The following is a 22057-nucleotide window of genomic DNA, read 5'->3' on the forward strand; positions in this document are numbered from 1 at the left end:
CTGTCATGGCATGTTTACACAGCCATATGCCTTGCTAGCACCTATTGTTTCTATGTGGGGATTTCAGCCTGTACTTTGCAGTTGGATGCGGTACAGTAAGCCACGCCTGTCTCCTCCTCATCAGATTTGGGTCAGAGAAGCCAGTTCCCAGCAAATAGCAGTGAAGGCTGCAGCACTGAAAATGCACAGCTGTGCTTCCTCATGAAGGCCAAATCACACCGATATTTCCAGCATTGAGACTTCCTATTGAGTTTCAGCTCATGGACTGCAGTTGCTTCTCTGGAAACTCACTGCCAAGCACAATCTGGAAGGCAGTGTTGTTCCTGGACAGTCACACAAGGAGCCAGCCCTTCACCCCCACCTGTGTGACGTGGGGCGGCCTGTTAGACAGACGGCAGGCACTGAGTTTGGGAGAGGGGGTGCAGTCTCTCGGGTTACAAAATGCTATTTTGGTTCTGCTGCACCTGGAAGCTTGTCTCATGGCCAGGGGGAGCTGATGGCCCTCACACCAACTGCAGACGGGGCCTCAACATCCCTGCACGCCCTGACGGTGCTTCACCTGCTAGGCATAGCAGAGGACCTTGTTTCAGCCAGACCAGGCTACTTAGCCTGCTTTCCCTCTCCAAGAGTTTTTAAGTGTACTATAAAACACTATATTGCAAAGTTGATCATTAGAACTTATTCCTCTTGCAAAAGTGAAACTTTATAGCTACTGAACAGCGATTCCTCATTTTCCCTGCTGAAATTCCTGAAAACCAACATTCTACTCTCCACTTGTATGAGTTTGACTGTTCTGGATTCCTCAAATACGTGAAATCATGCAGTATTTGTCCCATGTCTGTTTTACTTTGCTTACCTTCAGATTTACCTATACTGCTGATTAATGATGAATCAAGAGAGACAGGAGGAGCCAGGTATACCAGAGGAGGAGCCAGATAGGAGACCACTAGTGTGGTCTGACCCAAGGGGCAAAAGATTTAAGGGCAACGTGGAGTCACTGTGTGGTGTGGATTGGAAGCATGGCATGGGCAGATCTGGGCTTTGAAATCGAGACTCTGGCTGCTGGAGGAAACTGGATGCTGAGATGAGAGTAGAGTTACTGCTAACACTCGCAGAGCCCTATATGCCAGACATGGCTTCAAACATTCCTGTTAACTTACTTAAGTGTATATTGTTAGATAATCCTGTTTGCATTTCACACATTGGGAAGTATGGAGTAAACAAGTGCGCTAACTTGCCCAGAATCACAGAACAAGGGGTGAGCTCGAGTAGCCCCAGAATCTTTGCTGTTGACTGCACAAAAGAACATTCATGAAACCAGGGGGAGAGAAAGCAAGACAAGCAGAGCGTTTCCATTTGCATTAGGAGCTCACTGACCCTGGGCAGAACCCCCAGAGGAATACAGATTCCTTCCTGTAGACTCTATTCTAATTCAGATCTTCCCCTAGGGAGGAGTTCAGAAAGGCTAACTAGCTAATGAAAGGGTAGAAGTATCACTGTGACCAAATATCTTTCAGGGTCTGGGCAACATCATAGCTGTCTTAAACAAATTTACTCTTTTGATCCTCAGAATAACTCTGGACTTAGGGAAGTTATTGTTGTCATTTGGCAGAGGCTGAAACTAAAACCCAGAGGAGGTATGTAACTTGCCTGAAGTCACTAGGTTGCTAGAAGACTGCAGAACGGTCTTCTAAGAAAGAGTCTCCCATGGTAGAACGGAGCAAAGATCACTTAATAAGGATGAAAAACAGGAGAAGTAAGTCCAAGTTTTTAACAGTTCATCTAGGCGTTATCCAGGAGCAGAATATGAGAAAATTTCAACACTCTAAGAAAAAACATAGAAAAGGTGCATCTGTCTCAGAGGTCACTTGGCTTCCTGGCTTCTCATGCTGAGCCCTTTGTCAGCCTCCACATCAGCCTCCTCCTGTCCAATCTGGCTGAGGGTCCCAGTATCAGTGATATCACTGTGCCAGTGTTCCACCTCCCATTCTTGCTTAATACCATTGAGAGTATCTGATTGGCTGTTGGCCAGCCAATGGCTTGACAGTGTGTGTTTCAAATGTCCATCCATGGACCCCATAGAATGTCATCTTCAGGAGTGCACTGGAGGACACCAAGCCAGGGAAGGCATTTATGAACTTTCCTGGGGAGGTTTTAAAGAGCTGCATTGAAACTGGGAGAAATGTGGCATTGAGAATTTGTTCTTCCAGACCCAGGGACAAAGGAAATCAGTGATAAATTCATTCAGTGTGCCCAAGTGAAGGTATGCTTGAGATCTCCAGGGGACTTCTCATTCTTGAGCTACTCAGTTTAGGTGCAATGCGCCAGTTGGTGTTGAATACTGTACACATATTATATTGTTGAGGGCACACATATTATATCAACTGTGCCTGGATACAGTCACCCAGTGAGTTAGTCAGCTTTCCATCAACATAACAAATAATAGAGATAATCAACTTATAAAGAGAAAGGGGTTATGTAGGCTCACAGTTTCAAAGGTTTCAGTTCATGCTTGGTGGCAGTGTGGCTTTTAGGCCTGTGATGAGGGAACATGTCATGAAAATGGCACATGGTAGAGTAAAATCTCATGGCCAGAAAGCAAAAGAGAGGAGGAGGAGGGACTGAGGCTCCACAGTGTTCTTCAAGGGCATGGCCCCCATGACCTAGAAACTTCCTCTAGGTCCATCTTCTTGAAGGTTCCACCCAAGACTTAAAGAAAAAGGCCTTTGGAGAACATTGCAGGTTGGAACACAGCACCAGTCTTACCTGTTGATGAATGTTTTGCATCAACCAGAGTCCCAAGGGCCTTGAACAGGGTGTTCTCTTCACTTCAGGTGAGTCAGGAATGGAAGAGTAACTGGAGGAAGAGATAATTGTGTTCATCTTGGTGAAGGTAACAGATCATGGCAAGTGTGCGAGAAAGTTCTCCTAAGAGAGCTAAGTCTGTCATGCATACAGCTCTGCTGCTTTGTTTCTAGTTCCTTTGCAACTGATCAATATGTTCTCTGTTTACAAGATGAGACACTGGCTTCCAAAGCAATAGACTCCTACTGAATGCCTGCTAGTGATGGTGAAGAGCTTATTGTAGCATGAGCTGCTAATAAGAATTCAACTACCTTTCACGTTTCTTGGATTTCAAGGTATCTGTGCCTTGGGGATTCTCATAGAAATTGCCTTGCTAATGCCACACAAAGAGGCTTCATTAATTCTGCTTTGGTTATGATTTCAATTGCACAGAGCTGCTTAAGTTCAGGCGCTCACAATAGTCTTCACTTGCTTGGAGCAATCAGTACCAGTAATAACTAAGAAGGTTAATACATGGAAACAGAATATCCTCCGGTGGTTGCTGAGGCCCATTGTCCAGATTGTTGCTGCCCTGAGGTGGTATGGTGATGAAATAGGCTGGTTCAGTTTACCCATGGTTGGGTCTATGTGTTGGAGCTTAAAGCACTGCAGTTCTGACATCTTCCAGATTTTATCTTTCCTCTTAGATTTCAGGTCTTTCTTGGTTTTACTCTGCAAACAGTAACATTCACTTGACTATGTGCAATGTGTCAATACTATGGCAATACGATTTCCCCCTTCACAGATAAGAAACAGGTAGCGGAAAGGGGAGTTATCTGTGTCACCCGATCTCAGTGTTGGTAGATGGCCATTCGGACTCACCCACATTCCCAGTCTCCTCTCCTGTGGCTCCATGTTTTCCCTTAGTGCTGACCCTTCGGGAAGATTCTCCCATCTCTCAGGGGTGCCGCCTCTTTCTCTCCATTCCTCCAATCCCCTGGCTCTGACATCTGAGGAGGAAACAGCATACCCTGCCTGTGAATGCCACAGAGGTCCCAGCCCCACCCAAACGGTCCCTGCAGGGGGAACTTTGGTCCCCCCAGCCCCTTACATCAAAGCTTCTCTGATCCACAGTGGCCACGGCATTCTCCAGGACCCATCCATTCCCTTGTGCTTGAGTGGAATGGCTTCCTGGGAAAAGTGAGGTGGCACAGGGTCGCCCTGCACAGGGCACTCCAGTCCCTCCTCTGGTGCCAGCAGTCTGGGCATGATTCTTCCCCAGACACTGTCCTCTGCCCTCATCTGTTAGCTTCATGACTCACCAAGCCCCGAGTGCAGCCCACGCCAGAGGAGAGCAGCCGTTCCCAGGCACAATTACAGAGGAGAGATCTATCATTTTGGTGAATGTCCTCTATACTTCTGGGACCTCCACCAGGAAGGAAAAAACAATCTGGACCATTGAGCTCCACTGCAAGCAGAGGCTGGCAGGGCCACCTTTGTGGGAGGCCAGTTGGGGTCACCACTGTGACATGTGGCCTGAGAGAAGAGGAAGTGTGAGATGCTGAGCAGATGACTGACCCTGGGACCTGCAGCTTTTCCTCCTCAGAGGAGCAGCCCAGTCCTGCACATCACTGGCAAGCAGGGGCACAGCTACGCCTCTCCCCTTCCCCACATGACCTGGGGTTTGGGGCTCTACTCCAGCCACGGGTATGAGGGGTGGCAGTCACAGTAGGGCCATAGCTAGTGACCTGAAAACCATATCCAGGTCCCAAGTGGCTTATTATCCAGTTGTCACTTTATTGAGGCTTTTAAAACCATTTATAATCATTATGAAAAATAAGCTAAAATCTACTAAGGTATGCTACTTAAAGATAACAGACTAGTGTTTTGTGAATTTGAACTTTGCTAACAGGACTTTAGGATTAATCTCTTCCTTCTCCATCCTCAGGGAAGCCAGAGGGAAGTCCTCACTCTGAACTTCTGAGACTGAATTTCACGTTTGGCTGCCAACGGTGCCAGGTCCTGTTGTTCCAGGCGCAGGGATTTCCTGGTCACTTCCAGCTCCCTGTCTGGAGGACTTGTGGTTCCTCTCACTTTGAATTTGCACAGTGTTTTTGTGCACAATACTGACACGAAGCAGCCACTTTTCCTTGATCTCTGTGCCTGCTATGACCCCCCCGGCCCCTCAGCCCTGCATTTGGCTTTACTCTTGGTTTGAAAGATGAATCTGGGCACTGATTTGAATGAAGATGTGTGCAGGCCAGGTGCAATTAACCCTGCTACAATTGTTTGTATGTTGTTCCTAAACCTCTCTCAAATATGGTCAGTACCCACTTTGTAGAGTGGACCCATATCTGCCAGCATTTTTCCAAAAAGCAATTTATCTTAAAATTCCTGTAGGTCAACGCAACCCATATGACAAGCCAAAAGGCAGTAGTTGTTTCTTAGTTTTATCGGGAGCTCTAGATAGTGGAGCTCAGGGCAGCAGGGAGCAAGGGTGCCACACCCAGGGGGCCCAATAAGTGCAAACTGAAAAAAACATCAGGGCAAAGACAGGCATTTCCAGTCTCGGAGAAGGTGGTCTTCTCATCCTGAGGTACAAGCCCTGGAGACCTAGAGAATTCTGAGCAGAGACTGGGTGACTTCCTGTACATGCATAGTTTATATATACTACTGCCAATGTTTGATTATTTCAAATATTAATGGATCTTTTGGTAAGCTTCTGATTAAGCTAACTTTATCCAAGATTTCTTCCCTCTTCTTGCCTTCCTCTGTGTACTAATTGTCAGTGAAATTTTATTTTTTTCTGCATGCAGACACATGACATTTGAATTTTATTGAAAGTTTTACTTTTCCTTCAGTGTTCCCTACTGATTTTTACTGAAATATTGTTTTGTCGGCATATAATCCACTTATAATTTGTCTACCTTCCCTGGGCAGGAATTGATTCAAAATTGATGCTTTTGTTGTCACTGTTGCTAGATTTCCTCTGACTGAGATTACCAGATGGGGATTCGTGCAAATGCCATTTATTTCCCACTGCACCCTGCTTTTTAGTCACCAATGTGCTATGAACCACTGTGGTGGCATTTGTTTTCACAATGACCCCTTAATGAACAGACTCCATTTACCGACATATTCGTGGCATTTCTCCTGCTGCGTTTCTGTATTCACTGGTGCTGTTATATTTCTTTTTTCTGTGTGATTTTATAATTTCTCCGCACCAGTTGGCCATTATTCCAAATCCAGAACTGTTTTCTTATGTACAGTATAGTGTATATTGTATTTACATCAGTAACATCATACATTTTCCTTACAAAACTATTTTAAAATCGTTTCCCAAGCACATATGATGTAAAGTAGAGCTGTTCTGCCAAAAATATTTTCTTGAGGAAAAAAAAGAGTGTGTTTTATGCTCTGTTATGTCTTGTAGACTAGGAAATAAACTACTGTACTTCCAGATTGTTCTGAAAGGGATACCAAATGAATAAAAGGAAACTAGTGTTTACTAAGCATAGCATTTTTGTAAACTGTATAAACTTCAAATAAGGTTACCTGATAAAATATAGGACACCAAGTTAAATTTGAATTTCAGATAAGCAAGGAATCGTTTAGCATATAACAAATAATGCATGAGATACTTACACTAGTGTTACTTGTTTATGAGGTCAGAATGAACTGAGTGTCCTGAAATTGATTTACTAAATCTAACCATCCTGTCCTTAGATGACCCTGTGTGACTCCAACCCACATTGTTTTCACTTTGCTCTGCCTGTATATTAATTTCCCTGTGTCTAAAGAAAATATTTTTGGGGAGGCTGAGGAAACTTGAAATAGCTTTCAACATGGAGACAAAGAGACTTCCAATGCTAAACTGTGTAACTGATTGTCTTCTTTAGGTGTGACATGATAGAAAAATGAAGGCTATCTTCTCTTTATGCTGCATCAGGCTGTAGATGTGAACATCGCGGTCATAGATTGTCCATCCTGGGAGTATCACACTCTTCGTTTCCCCTGGGTTTGTTGTACGAGCGGAGAGAGCACATCTCTGCCTTGTGAACAGCAGGGCCTCGATGCCCGACCTTCTCAGCCAGGGTTATTTCACACCACCACTCGGTGTTTTCCAACTGAGACCTACGTGAGGTGTGCAAGGCAGTGTCAAGGTGATGTGCAGACAGCAGAAAGCCGCATGGACTGGGGCTCTGCAGGGCATGGGGCAAAGCAAAGTTGGGAAGATTCATTGGAGAGCTGTCTATGCATTTTCTTCGACTCCTAGACCTTTGTGGAAGTCTTCCCAAGCTCTCCACACTTCCCATTTGTGTACACACACACACCTGGGAACAGGGTTCTCTTGAATATCTGCTTTCCTTCTAAAAAAAACCCAAAGACCAATTTCTGTCACAGGCATGTCCTCTAGCCACTGGGACACCGTTTCAATAAATCTTCCTCCTTTTTACATGAACAGAAAATGTCACTTCTCTCTCCCTAATCTCGAATGCAAACCTAACGTTTTGGCTTTACATTTCTCATGCTTATACAATGCAGCTTTTAAATTCCACTAAAATCTACCTTAATAGTAGGCATTGAGCTAAACTCATATAGTCTACAATCTGTTAGCAAATAGAACACCGTGAGCCAAGAGAGATAACATTTAATGAAAGAGGAGAATCATCTGTGGACTGTGAAGAGCTATCACTGTGTCTGGTAATTCCCCACCTGCAAGCTTTGGCGAGCCTTCTCGATATGAGGTCTTCCTGGGGATCCGCTCCACTGCATGTAAGCCCCACTTCAGCCTGAAATGACACTTGCAACACAGGTGACCACAGCTGGACACTGGGCACCACACAGCTTCCTTCAGTGCAGAATAGGAAAGGTACATCCACAGTCTCAAGGGCTTTTTGCATTGATGGAATTGTTTTAAAGAAATTAAAACCAGGGAGGCTGTGGGTGACCTCGAGTCTGAGCCATGCATTCATGAGAACATTTTAAGATTTCAAACAGTTTCCCTGGCACACCTCCTGCTGATGTTATTATTAGAAAGGTCTCCTCTCGTTGATCTCCGCAGAGGGCTGCAGTCTCCCGGGACGTCTACAGCTCATTGCCCGTGGGTTTGTTATCAACCTGTGCTCTTTTCTTCTTTAAGAGCTAGGGATAGAAAAATGCTTTCTGATTAGGCATTTGTTGCAGTCTGCTGAATTAAATCTTGAAACCCCTAGATATTCTGTGGAGAAGCAATATGTACCACAAAGAGGCAGAGATGTTATTGGTTCCTCTTTCCAGACAAGATTTGCCCAGAAATTGCAATCTATGAAGAAAACACATGATCTACAATCCCTGTTGTTGTGGTTTTGTTCCGGGGGCATCACCAGCTTCCAAGGAGGGCACCATCCAGAGGTTACTCTCCAATGTTCCCTTATTTTTTAAAATGCTTCATTTGATTCAATGCACTCATTTGCCCCTTGAAATGTGCTCTAAAAACAGTGGCAAGGGAGGAAATTTGATTTGTGTGTACTTTTTAAAGGTAAACACTGGTTATTTCAAAAATCTATTAAAAAAAATAAAGCCAAAATATGTTAACTAAGCTAAAGAGTGATTAGCCTTGTAGGGAACGATTTGCCTTTTACTTTGTGAGTTTGGAGCCTGGGTGGGCATGACAGTGGCCCTGGAGCCCAGGCAGCGACTGCTCTTCACATGGGGACTGTCACCACGATACTTAGAATGCAGGGCCGGCTGGGTCATCCACAGGGACCAAGGACTCAGTCTCTGCTTAAACAGTACCACCGTTCCCAAAACAGAGAGCTCCCTCTGGGAGGAATGTGCTGGGAGAAAGACAGCAAGCTTACCTTTCCCTCTGCCAAGGGCTTGGCCCCAGATTCAGAGATACAAATTTGGACACATGCAGATCCATAGCATCTGTCTTTACTTGGATGGGTATGAATGAACGCCGTCCTGGCATCTTATCAGGAAGGGCCTGATTTCTGGCAGTGTCGATCGACTTTCCCCTCTGCCCGCCGAAGTCAGCATGGCTTTATCAGTCATGTTCCTCCTGACACCTTTCCTTCCGTGAGGGATGAGTCCATTAGTTATGCACCAAATACCGGAAACTCTGGCAGCCGTGCAGTCGAAGATGAAATTTTTAGCCTGTACAGTATGATGAAGATGGAGTGTTGATTTTCCTCCAGCAATAGATGGAAATAATGCTGAAATTTGGTGAGGGTCTCTGAAATGAATCCAATTTTGCAGGTAAGCCAGGGCCATGGGTGGAGCTGGAAGGAGAGACCCACAAACGCCTGAATCTTAATGAAGTGCCATTATCAAGCATCGCGAGGGCCACTGTCCCCTAAAAACAGTGCGAGCTTGTTTATTCAAAAGCTGCTTTACTTTAGAAAAAATTACATTTACAGAAAAAATTGCAAAAATAACAGAGTTTCCACATTTCCCTCTTCATGACTGTGACAGTTTCTCAGACTTTCCTTTTTTAAAATAGTCATTTAAATTTTGTAGCAGTGCAGGTTAGGCATTTGGTAGAATGTCTCCCCATTGGGATTCATGCAAGTGTTTTATTGCTGAAAGCTGTGCGTGGGAGGAAGTCCCAGTCCCGTCCTGTGGCATCCAGGGTGCCTGAGGGCACCAGGTCTCATCACCTGACTGAGGCAGTGTTCAAGTTCCTCCGCTGTAAGGCCACCTTTTCTCCACTCCCACACCGTACATGCACAGTGGAACTCCCATACACAGACCACCCTGACGAGGGGCTGGGTGGTCACCCTTCCCATCTATGAGGTCGGGGTGCTCTACCAACTATGGGGAATTCTTCCAGATGGGAAATTTTCTAGGTCCCACTATTTTTATCTGTTCACTCGTTTATCTGTCAGTGTGCATGTATGGGTATTTATACTAGATTTTCACTTATGATGAAATACCACCTTATTTTGTTGCTTCGGCTGCTCCAACTTTGACCACCGAAAGCCTCCTCATTAGGCTCCTGTGTGACCTTGAGTCAACCTCATCACACAAATTTTTCATTCCTTCCTCTCTCCCCTCTCCCTCCTGCTTCCCTTCTCCCTCCTTCCCCTTTCAGTCTCTCCGTTCCTTCTTTCTTTTATTCTTTCTTTCATATCTCCTTTCATGCATGGCAAAATGCACTAGACTCATTTTACATATCTCCTTTACTATCCTAGAATCTTGCATTTCACCAAGAAAAGTTGTTAATTTAACTGGAGAGCAGCATTAGAAACCATGGGCATGAGGTTTGCTCACTGCTGCTGGGAGTCATTGTCTCTTGGCTTCTGAATTGACGAAACAAACAAATATCCAGTGTGTACTATCTGTACATGCATCCATATCTGCAACTACTTGGTGAAAGGGTCACCGAAGAAGGGGGCACACACGGGCATCAAGCAACAAGCCTTTATTGGGGGTGGCAGTCTGCAGCCTGCCGGGACTGACTCACAGGAGGGAGATCAGCCACAGTATGGGCTGAACTGGGGGGTTATATGGCATTTTGCAGGTGGGAGAGCCCTAGTCCATTGGTGAGGGTGGCTAATTGGGGCTGGGGTATGTGGCAACAGGTTTCGGTGGAGGGGATGGAGTAATTGCTTTCAGAAAGCCCCCCTCTCACTGGAACATCTGACCAAGAAACAGGTGGGGCAGAAAGACCTTAACTAGGCAGAGAGTCACTGACAAAGGGAGGTCAGGCCTTAGCTATGTGGAAGTTTCCTGTTCCTGGTGGCCAGAGTGGGGCAGGGGGAGAGGGGAGGAGGGGGCTTGCTCTGTAGGGGCTCTGAAGTTCCTAACACTTCATATGCAATTACTTGCATCCACATTAAGATAAGCAAGAGTCCGTGTTAGGTCTGTGTCCAGCTCTGATCCATTGCCACACGAACCGAACCGTTCTTTCTCTCTCCCTTCATTCTCTGCATCCTCCCTTTCCACTGCTGAGGAACCTGGTTCCCAGCATCTTCCATGAACTCAGTTCCTCCATTCTTGTACACTTACGTAGGAGCGCAATTCTTAACCAGAACACACATGGAACATCATGCATGCAATTTATTCTGCCTGGGGTCCTACAGATTCCACTCATTTCCAAACACAGGTTAACATGTTATTGACCAACCCCCCATTCAAGGAAGTGGTTTCATGCACTTTTATTACAGGTATATGCTTTACCTCGATATCCTGCATTTCTTCCACATTCTTCCAACCTCCTAATTGATTTTTTAGGGTTCAGAGGTTAACTCAATGTTTTCAGTGTTGTGGGTTTTGTCAGTGTCCCACCGCCTCCATTGCTGCCTCACACAGAACAGTTTTACTGCTGTAAAGTATCCCCGATGCCTCAGCCCTCCTCCTCCTCCTTGAAATGCTGCCAATGATGGGTCTTTTTAGCTGTCACTATAGTTTTACTTTTTCCAGAATGTCAAATGAATGGAACAATAGAGTATGCATCCTCTTTTATGCTGGATTCTTTCACTCAGCAGAAAGCACCTGATTTTTGTATGTGTTTCAGGATGTATTCAGGTTTTTGAGATCTCATTTCTTCCTGTCTATGGATGATATTCCATTGCATGCATGCACATTAGCTTATTAATACATTCACCCATTGTTTGGTTCCAGCTGGTTTGGGACAATGATAAATGAGGTTTCTATGAGTCACATGTATATCTCTCCATGGATGTAATATTTCAAATCAGTTGGGTAAATACCTAGGAGTGTGATTTTTTTTTTTGGTACCAGGGATCGAACTTGGGTCCTTGCACTTGAGCAGCAGGTGGCGAAACCACTGAGCTAAAGCCCTGGCCCTATGTGATTTTTTTATTGATACTTTGTTTAGCTTTGCAAGAAATTGCCAAATTTTCTCCCAAAATGGCCAGGCACTTGGTATTTCTCCCATAACGAATGACAGTGGTTGTCACTTGGCATCTTTGATCCAACTGTATTAGTTGCTTGTGTTAGTTCTTCAGAGCTTCAGTCACCAAGTGCCAGGGACTAGGTGGCTTAGAACAGCAGGACTTTATTTCCTCACAGTACTGGAGGTCAGAAGTGGAAATCACGGTGCCAACAGGACCATGCTGCCCTGTGGGACCGAGGGAAGGCCCGCTCCATGGCTCTCCTGGCTTCCGGTTGCCTCAGTCTTTCCCCGGCTTACGGGTGCATCTCTCTAATTCTGACTGCGGCATCACCGCGCGGCTGGTTTCTTATCGTCTCCTGTCTGTGTGTCTGCCTCTGTGTCTAAACCTCCCCAACACCAATTGTCATCTCAGACTGTGGCCTGCCCTAGTGACCTCTTTGTAATTGGATTACCACTGTGAAATTCTTATCTCCAGATAAGGTCACATTCTGTGTTATTGGGGGTTAGGATTCCAGCGTATCATTCTCATGGGACCTAATTCAACCCATTAGAGTATTCCCAGTGTTTAGGACTTCAGCTGCTTAGACAGGTGTGTGGGAAATGTTGCTGTTGTTTTATTCCGTACTTCTCGGATGACAGGTGAGGCTGGGAATCTTCGCATGTGCCATTGGCCACGTGTATGTCTTCTTCACCAGTTGTTCAGATTGTTTGCCTGTATCTTAGTTACATTCTTTGTCTTCATTTTGTTGAATGTTAAGTGTTCTTCAATGTTTTATTTGAGAGATATTTAATTAGATTTGGGTTTGAAAACATTTTCTCCAAGTTTGATGTACCTTTTCATTTCTTTAAGTGTATTATCAAGTGTACTTAAGTGTATTTCATTTTTTAAAAGTAGTTTTCATTGTAGTGAAGTTCACTTTACTATTTATATTTTTCATGTACTGTGCTTTTGGTGTGGTATCTGAAAAATTATCAGACCCAAGGCCATCTAGTCTTTCTCACATCGTTTTCTTTTACTCAATTTTAAAAATTGTTTCATGCTTACAATTTAGGTTTATGATCTCTGAGTTAATGTTTCTGAAAGAGGTAAGGGCTGTGTGTGGATTCATTCCTTGCATGTGTATACCTAGTTGTTCCAACTCATTGGCTTAAAAGATTCTCTCCATTAGTCATTTCTCCTCCTCTGTCAAATAAACTTGCACTAAGTGGACCTGTTTCTGAGCCCTCCGCTCTCTTCCATTGATCTGTCTGCTGATTCTTCTGCCAATACATCTAATTACTAATAGCCACAGAGGAAGCCATGAGGTTGAGAAATGTCAACTCTCTTGTTTTGTTCTTCAGTGTTTTCTTCATATTTTTGTTCTGCATGTTTTTGTTCTTCAGTTTTCTTCATATTGACTTTGTAAATATTTCCTGGATTTACAGATAGGTATTTCAGCTTTGGGTGCCAACACAATGACCGTTTCTATCCTTATACCAGTGTATGACACCAGGACCTCCTGCCGGAGGTGAGCAGGTGTCGGCTGTGACTCAGGTCCCCTGCACCTTTAGATTTCTGGCTCACATGTGCCCTGAGCCTCAGTTCTCTGATGATTTCTAGAAAACTTTTGATGCTCATCTTGCTCAGCTTTTAGTTTCTGAAAGTGTGGGAGTGAAGCTTTCTGAGCAGAGCTGAACCTGAAAGTCTATTTCATTTTCAGAAACACACTGATGATAGCATACTAAATCATTTTCATGTCTTGACCCATAACTTTTAATACACAAAGCTAAGTAATGCCTCAAGAAATTTTCCAGTGTTTGGTTCTAGCACACAAGTCCCTGTTAAATAGAACACGTGATGAAGGAAATAGATGTTGCTCTTTTCTCTATTTTCACTTCACACAGTTTACTTTAAATCTGTTTATATAATTCCAGCCTTTTATTGAGTGAGAGAACAGTTATCCTGATTGTGATAATGAAATGCTTAGCAGTTAAGGTCACACCTGGATAGAGTTGTTATCTTGTGGCTACAAATTTAATTGCTCAAAAAACATTATGTGGGCTGGATTTCTCAGTATCTTTCAAAACCATAGGACATTTGGGCACTTTATCAAAACAGTCAGATTTGAGGTACCAGTTGATTAAATAGAAGAAAATGTGCCAAACCACTGACCCCTTATATGGATAATCAAGAACATCAGCCTCTTCAAAATCCTCTTTGGAATTTAGGGGTTTGGAATTTCTATTTTCCCCTGGTGATCTAGGTGACCATTTGTATCTTGTATATGTATTCAGGGGAGACTTGGGCTAAACCCCTGAGATCTGAGTCTCAGCAATATGGGGCTTGTAGACCCTTCTTTAAGTTTCCTAGATGGAAAATAAACTTTAGTGAAATGAGATTTATTTGCTTTTATTTACAGAGGTGCCTCAGTTGTCAAACTCAATGCCTTCCAAATTCATGTTTGAGCACTGAAAAGTTTGGGAATTGAACACGCTTCCCCATAAGATATAATAGAAAACCAAATAATTGGTTCTGAGGCCCTAAAATTACACTTATAAATGCATTTCTCCAGGACTGTGGCAAATTTTACAATTATGTCTTTCTTTAACCCTGTCGTGGTTGTCACAGTTTTCCTCTTAGCTTTACTGCGGGAATCACCGACTTTCCTTGGAGCCATAGTTATGATATTACACACACACACACACACACACACGCACACACTCACATGAGGAATGTGTGAACGCCCTGACACGGGCACAGTATGTTGTGTGGGTGACAGCTGTGCTTAGCCTGAAGCACCCCCTTCCGTGTCCACGGCGAGACCTAGGGTGTGACTCACTGTCCCCTGGTACAGGTTTTCACAGGTCGGATTTCCGTTTGTCTGTCAATGCTGAACAGATAATTTTTTGAGCTTTGCTGTTGGAGTAGTGAAAAATTCCAGCTTGGAGCCATTCAACAGCTGAAATATCACTGTATTTATTTTAGGTTGTAAAAGCAATGTATGTTCATTGTCACAAGTGGTTAATATAGTGTCCAAAACAGAAATTACTTCCCCTCCCGGGATTCTAGCACTATTAACACATGGCTACTGCTTTTGTGCCTCTTCCTGTGTGTGTCCAGTTCATAGAGAGATTTTCCCTCTGGAGTGAGTATCATGATACGTAGCTTGAGCCTACTGAGATTCTAATCTGTGTTCTTCACTGAGGAAGAAAGAGGTGGTTCGGTTCCGGTTCCGTTCAGGAGAGTGGGTGGGTCCTTCTCTTACCAATGAGATGAGTGCGCCTGCCCAGAAGGGGGAGACTGCAGGTGTGAATCTCGGCTGCCTTGCTCTGAGGTTCCCAGTTCCGGCAGACCCTTCCCTGTACCCATTGCACTAAGCGCTCTCTCCTATGCTGGGGAAGAACCTGCAATGACTTTTAAAGCAAGTCTTGAACATGCACAACTTTCAACTTGGCACTTCATAAGCTTTTAATGGGAAATGTTTAACTCTACCATGCATTTTTTTCCTCGCGTGATCATTCTTTCTCTCCATCCTGATACTGTTAGCAATAGTCCTTTGCTTCTTTCCCACTCACTCCTGGCCTCGGGGAAAGTGACTGACAGCTAAGCACGGGATCAAGAGCCCACATGCTGCACTCCATCACTCCCTCTAGGGTCTCTGATTCTACACATGGGCCAGGCATAGTCTTCAATATAGTCCTGCCATGAAGAAGCTGGGAGACTTGTCTCCCCACTCTGGCTCTGTGTCTGCCTGTCAGTGTGGGAGGTGGGGTGTCCCTTACAGGGAGTGCGAGGTATCTTCCATGCGTCCCTGAGACCAACTCTTCACCCCTCTGCCCTCTCCATGTGCCTGAGAGGCTGATGTGCATGAACTGCATTGTGATCTTCCATGTCCCAGGTTCCCCCAAGGGAAGGAGGTGGGAAGACTGAGGTCTGGCTTTGATTTTCCCAATTCCTCCCTTTGAGCTCTTTGGAGATGTTCTGTGTCCCCTACCCAACAAGACGTCTCTGCCAAATGTCCTTGTCTGTGTAGCCATCCTTTCCTTGTTCTAGAAATCTCTCCTCCTTTCCTCCCAAGGCACAGGAATTACCTAACCCTCCCCTCCCACTGGCCCTGCCCCTGCATCTGCTATAATGTTTTTGTCATATAATTCTTCTTCCCCCATCTTAGAGTATCTCCTTGCTCAAGTGTGTTCAGCGTTCCCCGTCTGTGTGTGCAGTGTCCTCTCCAGGGAGCCGCTGCACTCCCTCAGGGGAAGCCTCCTCATACTCCACAGGCTCAGCCCTGGAGGAAGCTGAGAGCACTATGGACATCTGCCTGAGGGCTCCAGGATCCCCTTGATTCGGATTCCCTCTCATTCCAAAGTGTCCTTTTGTTTGCATTTCCTTTATTACAGACTCTCAAGCAGCCCAAATCCCTCCCAGTCCCCCAGATAACCCATTTCCCTCCAAGTGTGACTTCCAGCTGGATTTCTGGCCACATTTTAACCACGCATGGCTGTTGGGGAGACACATCAGTGTCTGCCATGTGGGCTTCTCATGGGCCATGGGGGACTTGGCACTGGGTCTTCTGAGAACCACTGGGGACACATGGATCTCCTCCAGTCTGGTCTTGGGGTGACTGTGACCCTGGATGACAACCTCATCATAACTTTGGAGGATCTTGAATTACAGCAACCAACGAAGCTGTCTGCCAGGGGTGATGAGATCTTACATGGCTGTTGTTCTGAGCCACTGCGACTTGAGATAACTATTTACAAGCAATAAAAAATGAACACGGCGTAGCACTCAACAGTGGGAGGCCTCGGTCACAAATGCCTGAGAGCTTAGGGTGGCTGGACGCGAGGGCTGGCAGAGGCCAGGGTGTTGAGGGGGGTGCAGAGGGGCAGAGGTTGACTCGGAAAAGCTGATGCGGACATTGGGGTCAGGAGGGAGGGGAGTACATCCCAGGACCGGGGAGAGGGGCTTCTCCTTAGGTGTCTGCGGAAACAGCCTTTCTCACTCCTCCTGCAGTTACACAGAGAGTGGAAACCTTGACTAACCGACCCGTTAATCTAGCAAAGGTGATTCCTGATCGGAGTGTTGAAAGTGCTATTTAATATTGAAAAATCCATGAGGAAAGAGATGCTTTGAGGAAAAAGGTGTTAAAAAGGGAGTCAGGGCCCAGTGGTTTTAAAAATTGCCAGCCTCTCCTATTGCCAAATAATGTTAACATTTAAATGGATCCAAGAGGAGAAATGCAGTGTAGGGCCAAGTAAACACAGTTTGAAATGTAACTGACAGCTCGGCTCCAAGACCACTTGTTAGGACCTTAGAAAGCTCAGCTGCAGTGCTGCAGAGAATTGCACACTCACAGAAGGCCGTCAGAGAGGGTTAGAGTCTGCCTCCGAAGCAGACATTAGGGGTTCTGTGAGGTTTATGAGATTGTCTCTTCTGTAGGAGATGTTCCCCTTTGTGTTTTTTATTTAACGGAATCAACACCAGTGATATTCGCAGGAGGTCCACACAGAGTTGGAGATGATAATATCGGCAGAAACACTGACATCTTGAACTTAAAAAAATAGAGGCAAGGTAAAATCAAATGTGGCACTTGTGTCCTCACATTTTGCAGGCATGGAGCAAGCTGGGAAAATAACTGAGCTGTAGATGTGTGCTTTCTTACGTGCTTTCTCCACTCAGGGTTGGAGCTGAGGGCCTGGGTGATTATTGCAGGTTTCAAGTCCTAGTCAAGAGAATTCCGAGGCATTCATGACTGTATGACAGAGTTACTGTGAATTCCGAGGCATTCATGACTGTGTGGCACAGTTACTGTGGACTGGAGACTGCTTTATGGATCTACTGTCATTTTCCTTCTTGCTGCACACGAGCTCTACACTTGTTCCAATGTTGGGTACGTGGCTTGGGGTTGCTGCTAGCTAACCTAACTCTTTAGTTTCAAGTGTTTCAAAAGTGTAGCAATTGAGAGCAATTGTGCACAAAAAGCTATGTGTAAGGAATGGCATCTGAGGAGCTTCATTCCCTTATCTGACTCAGATAAGGGAATTCTGCACTTTGTATTGATGCTGTGAAGCTGTAATGAGATGAAACTTTTAGGATAATATGCCATGAAGTAACATATAACTAACAAGGCAGCCAAGGCTTAGCATCACATGGAAAAAGGGGATTTATTGTGTCCTATCAATTGAAAGAATTAGGAACTCACTAATGCCTTTATGTTGTGTATTGTGTTTATCTTTGGGGATTTAAGGAACAAAGTTGAAGTCATGCTGGAAATTTATTGTCTGCTCTGGCTGCATTTAACATCATTATACTTTCAAGAACGTTAATTCAGTCATCTTATTACGCGCCCCCCCACCCCCCACCCCATCCTTTCTGCATGGCTGGACCTCCCAGAAATCCCACATGCGATGCCAGGATTATCACCATCCTTCCGCACTGACACGCATTATGAACTTGTTTTTATTAATTAAAATTCTCATGCAGTAAGAATGACTTAAGCCAGGCTGTGCTAATTAAAAACTGGAACCTTTATTTACTGCATAGCCAGAGAGTGTGCTGAAGGCAGAGTGACATCTTATGAAAGCTCTTTGACCTCCTTGAGTTAATAATTTAAGACCAAGTAATGGCTGCTTCTGGTCAAGCATCTTGGCCGTTCCTCACGTTCAGCACAGTCTTCCAGGACCTTCCTGCCACCAAGGAAGCACCAGGGTTCATATTTTTTCAGTGTTTCCTCAGTACAGGCCTTTGGTCTAAGCAGCTCTTGTGACTGTCCTGTTGACTTCCAAGTCTCCTTTCTAATTTGATCCTCAACACAGTTACACAAGAAAAGGACAGCAAGGGATTTCGTCTTTGTTTCCACGTGGTTGAAGTCTGCCCCAGAATGGAGACACAGCAGAGGGGTGTGGCCAGCTCCACCCAATTTAAAGCCAAGTTTCTGTGGGTTAGAAGGTGAGGTTTCTCCCCACTTCTGTTAAGGGTGCACATCTGGGCTGGGGCTGCAGATAGAGAGACACCCACGGGGGCAGCTGTGGGCAGAGCATTCCCACTCAAGGGAAGAGTAGCTGCTTCCCTGCTGCAGGTGCTCTAGGGGCTGCTCTTCGGGCCTGTGCAGCCCTCCCAGCCAGTCTTGGTCATTTTCTCATCACTGACGTACAATGCCTGGCCCCCATACACGGAAGAAGAAGAGCTTTATTTTGGCTCACGGTTTCAGAAGTTTCAGTCTGTGGCAGAAATGGAGTGTGGGGGGATCTGCGGCAGAGAAGAGTGGAACACAGCACAGAGACCAGGAAGCAGAGCAAGAAGGGAGGAGCTGGGAGGGAGATGGACCCTAGGGACTGCCTCTAACCAGGGTCCCCTCCTAACAGCAAGTCAAACACCGGCATGATCAGTCACCTCCCAGGAGCCTGTCCTCTGAGGGCATGGAAGTTCTGGGGATCACTCTTGATCTCAGCTGAATACAGCTCCTTCATCTTCCCTTCTACTCTCAGTCTCCCCTTCTAACCCCCTGTCCTCCCTGCAACACATTTCCCAGTTTTCTAGGCAAGCATCTGGAATATTCTGCCTGCATTTATGTCATGTTTGGATCTTTACTTCTTCCTGCATGTGTGGTGTGGGAGAGAAAGATGTCCCTCCCCATCCATGTAAGGGAGCGGAAGAAAAGAAGCTACTCCTTCAGGACACCAGCCTGCCTCCTGTCCTAGATCCCCACCTGGGAGCAGCTGCTGTGTCCCCCAGGTTCCTGGTCCTGACCTAGAGGGCCTCAGCACCCTGCATCGCCCGCCCTGTGAAGGGACTGTGGTCAGCCCCCTCCCCAATCTGGACCTTATGGACCCTACAACATGTCCATACCCTAACCACCCAGGAAGGCTCCTTTTCACAGGGTCCTTAGTTTAGAAGACTTTCCTTGGTGAAGGCTTCCTCTGCTGCTTTGCAATGCAAATCTTTTAAAACCCTCTTCTCAGATTCACAGCCCAGGGCTGGGGGGGGGGGTCCTGCTGTGACTGAACCCCTGGAAGACAGCACCCAGGTCCAGCCCCTGTGGGAGGGGAGGAGCCCAGCCTGGGCTGGGACCACCCCACCAGCTGTAAAACAGCCCCTTGCAAGCCCTGAGGATGTGAGGGACCTACTTTTGCTTTGGGTCAGGCAGGAGGCAGGTGGGTGGAACCAGAGCTGAGGATGGCTGGAGCCCTCAGAGCACCAGAGTCTGGAAAAGGGTAACAGAAAATGTGAAATATTCTCTCCAGGTTCCCACCACATAGACCACATAAGTCACCTCTGTTGTCCCCAGTCGCCACCACTGCTGTGATTAAAAATATCCCCCTGAGACCACTCTGGCCTGGAGTCACCCTCAAAGATTTCGGGTTCCTGGAACACCACCGGCTTCAGCTGATGCAGCTCATTCGCCTACCTCGCAGGCAGGAGCTGACACACAGGGATGCCGAACAGGAGCGGACATGGTGATCATCCAGACATCCGGGAAGAGACAGGCGCGATGCCAGATCTCAGCACATGTGATCTCATCCGGGGGCCGGGAAGTGTGGGCTTGGAATTCAGGCCCACCATGTCCCAGCAGTGTGGCGCTGGGCCAGGCACGGGACTCTCCTAAACCCCGGTTCCTTGTCTGTAAAATGGATTTGATGAGTGCACACACAGGTGTTGATGAGAAGTAGCCAGCCTACCCCACATATTAAGTTTAAGACGTGCCGCACATGAAGCTCCGTCAGCATCACATCATCCTCATCTGTCTCAGTCACTCCTCCTCACTGGGATGCAACGCCTGGCACCCAAAGTGTGAATGGTTTCAGAGGTCCCAGTCCTTGCCTGGCCCAGGCTGGCTCCAAGGCAGGGAACAGTGTGGCGGAAGGGACTGGAGGCCCAGTGGCTGCTCATGTTGTGAGGTCAGGAAGCGGAGAGAGGAGGCAGGATGTGGGAGGGAGATTGTCCTTCCGTGTCCTGCCCCAGGGACCCTCCTGAACAGGTGCTACCTCTAGCAGCACCCTTAGCTCTGACCCCATTGTCCACTTACACAGGGAGGGACAAGCTGCCTGCAGAGGAGTGAATTTCATGGGCACACTGGCTGCAGAGCCTAGAGAGGTGGTGCTGAGTCCTGGAAATGCCTTGGCACGAGGGCTCCTTCCCACTGGGCCCAGGAGCAGGAAAGGCTGAGACCTCAGGCCCAACTGGACCTTAGCTGCCCACCCAGTGTCTGCTGGGTCCTATGTTGAGGTCCTGGGGAAGCAAACACGAGAATGCTCCTTGCTGGCTGCCCAAGGAATGAGGACCTGGAGGGCTGGGAGGGTCACACTCACCACAAGCTGGGGGCGCAGCTGCTCCCACTGCTCCCTGCGAAAGAGTCCAGCTCCTGTGCGGGCTGGTCAGCAGAGTCAAATCCACCTCAGCTGAGAAGCATTTTTCTTCTTTCTCCACTGTCCTTGGGACGCTAAGCTCGGCAGGAAGCTTGTCAGTAGATCATGCTGCCAACCAATGGCAAAAAAGGGGCCGTATTTGCTTTTCAGAGGGCATCACTCAGAGCCAGGAAATTCTTGGGAAATCCACCCTCCTGAAGATGCAGCTCCTGGATACTTTAAGGAGATTGCTCTCTGTGGCTTCCGTGGAATGAGCTTTTCTCCTGCACACTCTAGAGAAGCTAAGAATAACATTCACTCTTCTCTTACTTGTTGAGATGGAATGTTAGCAAGTTAAGACCTGGGAAAACCTCAACGCACAGAGCAGGGTAACAGTGATACATGCTCATAGAAATAGATGTTCACAAGAAAGTTAACCAGCAGAGCTGTATCACATCTGAAGTTTTTAAAAATGCGACTCTTTCAGCATGCTGTGTCACTGGACGTGCAAAGGCCAGAAAACGAAACTTCCCTTACATGTCGCTCTTACAGAAAATTAACTCAGCAGAATGGATGGTAGGTTTATTTTATTTTATTTAGAAATTGTTGGAACATTGAGCTACATTTTCAGCCTCCAAATCATAGATTTAAATGTCATCTACAAAACAACACAACTTACAAGGAAATACAGACAATTCTTGGAACCTAGGACTTGGTGATCAGTTTTTTTTTTTTCATCAGTTCTTAAACATAACACTGAAAGCATGATCCATAAAAGAAAAAAGGAAAGATACACTGGCAAACGTCAAAATGAAAATGTTTGCTCTGTGTGAGCTGATAATACACTGGGATAACAACATATTTGACGACCACATAACTGTCAAAAACTTCAACAGCAAAAAGCTGTTCTAATTAGAAAATGGGCAAAAGATAAGCAAAAACATTTACTGAAGAATACGGATGGGAAAGAAGTATAAAAAAATGTGCTTCACATCACCAGCTCTTAGGAAATGCTAATTAAGACCACTGCGAGATAAGAAGTAACTACACAGTTAATTAGAATAGCTAAGGAAGAAAAAATCTTGACAAGAGGAGGTGCCGGTA

General features: G+C 46.0%; 2 long non-coding RNA genes across 5 annotated transcripts; one reads left to right on the top strand and one right to left on the bottom strand.

The window, feature by feature from the left end:
* Positions 1-2075: 2075 nt before the first annotated feature.
* LOC110348834 (uncharacterized) lies at positions 2076-7568 on the top strand. Of its 2 annotated transcripts, XR_015446275.1 has the most exons (4): positions 2076-2263; positions 2835-3140; positions 4733-4803; positions 6684-7568. It is a non-coding gene; the product is annotated as an uncharacterized LOC110348834 (long non-coding RNA). The 2 variants fall into 2 exon arrangements; XR_015446274.1 differs by lacking the exon at positions 6684-7568 and having other exon boundaries at positions 4733-6637.
* A 10477-nt stretch (positions 7569-18045) lies between these two features.
* LOC147822041 (uncharacterized) lies at positions 18046-21260 on the bottom strand. 3 transcript variants are annotated; one of them, XR_015446257.1, is made up of 4 exons: positions 20918-21260; positions 20635-20837; positions 20017-20229; positions 18046-19812 (listed from the first exon to the last, which is right to left on the bottom strand). It is a non-coding gene; the product is annotated as an uncharacterized LOC147822041 (long non-coding RNA). The 3 variants fall into 3 exon arrangements; XR_015446258.1 differs by having other exon boundaries at positions 18046-18857; positions 19736-19812; positions 20017-20837; XR_015446256.1 differs by having other exon boundaries at positions 20017-20837.
* Positions 21261-22057: the final 797 nt, after the last annotated feature.

Source organism: Heterocephalus glaber, unplaced genomic scaffold (genome assembly GCF_053883595.1).
Source record: "Heterocephalus glaber isolate CG9 unplaced genomic scaffold, H.glaber_assembly_v1.0 deba00001687, whole genome shotgun sequence".
NCBI classification, from domain to species: Eukaryota; Metazoa; Chordata; class Mammalia; order Rodentia; family Bathyergidae; genus Heterocephalus; species Heterocephalus glaber.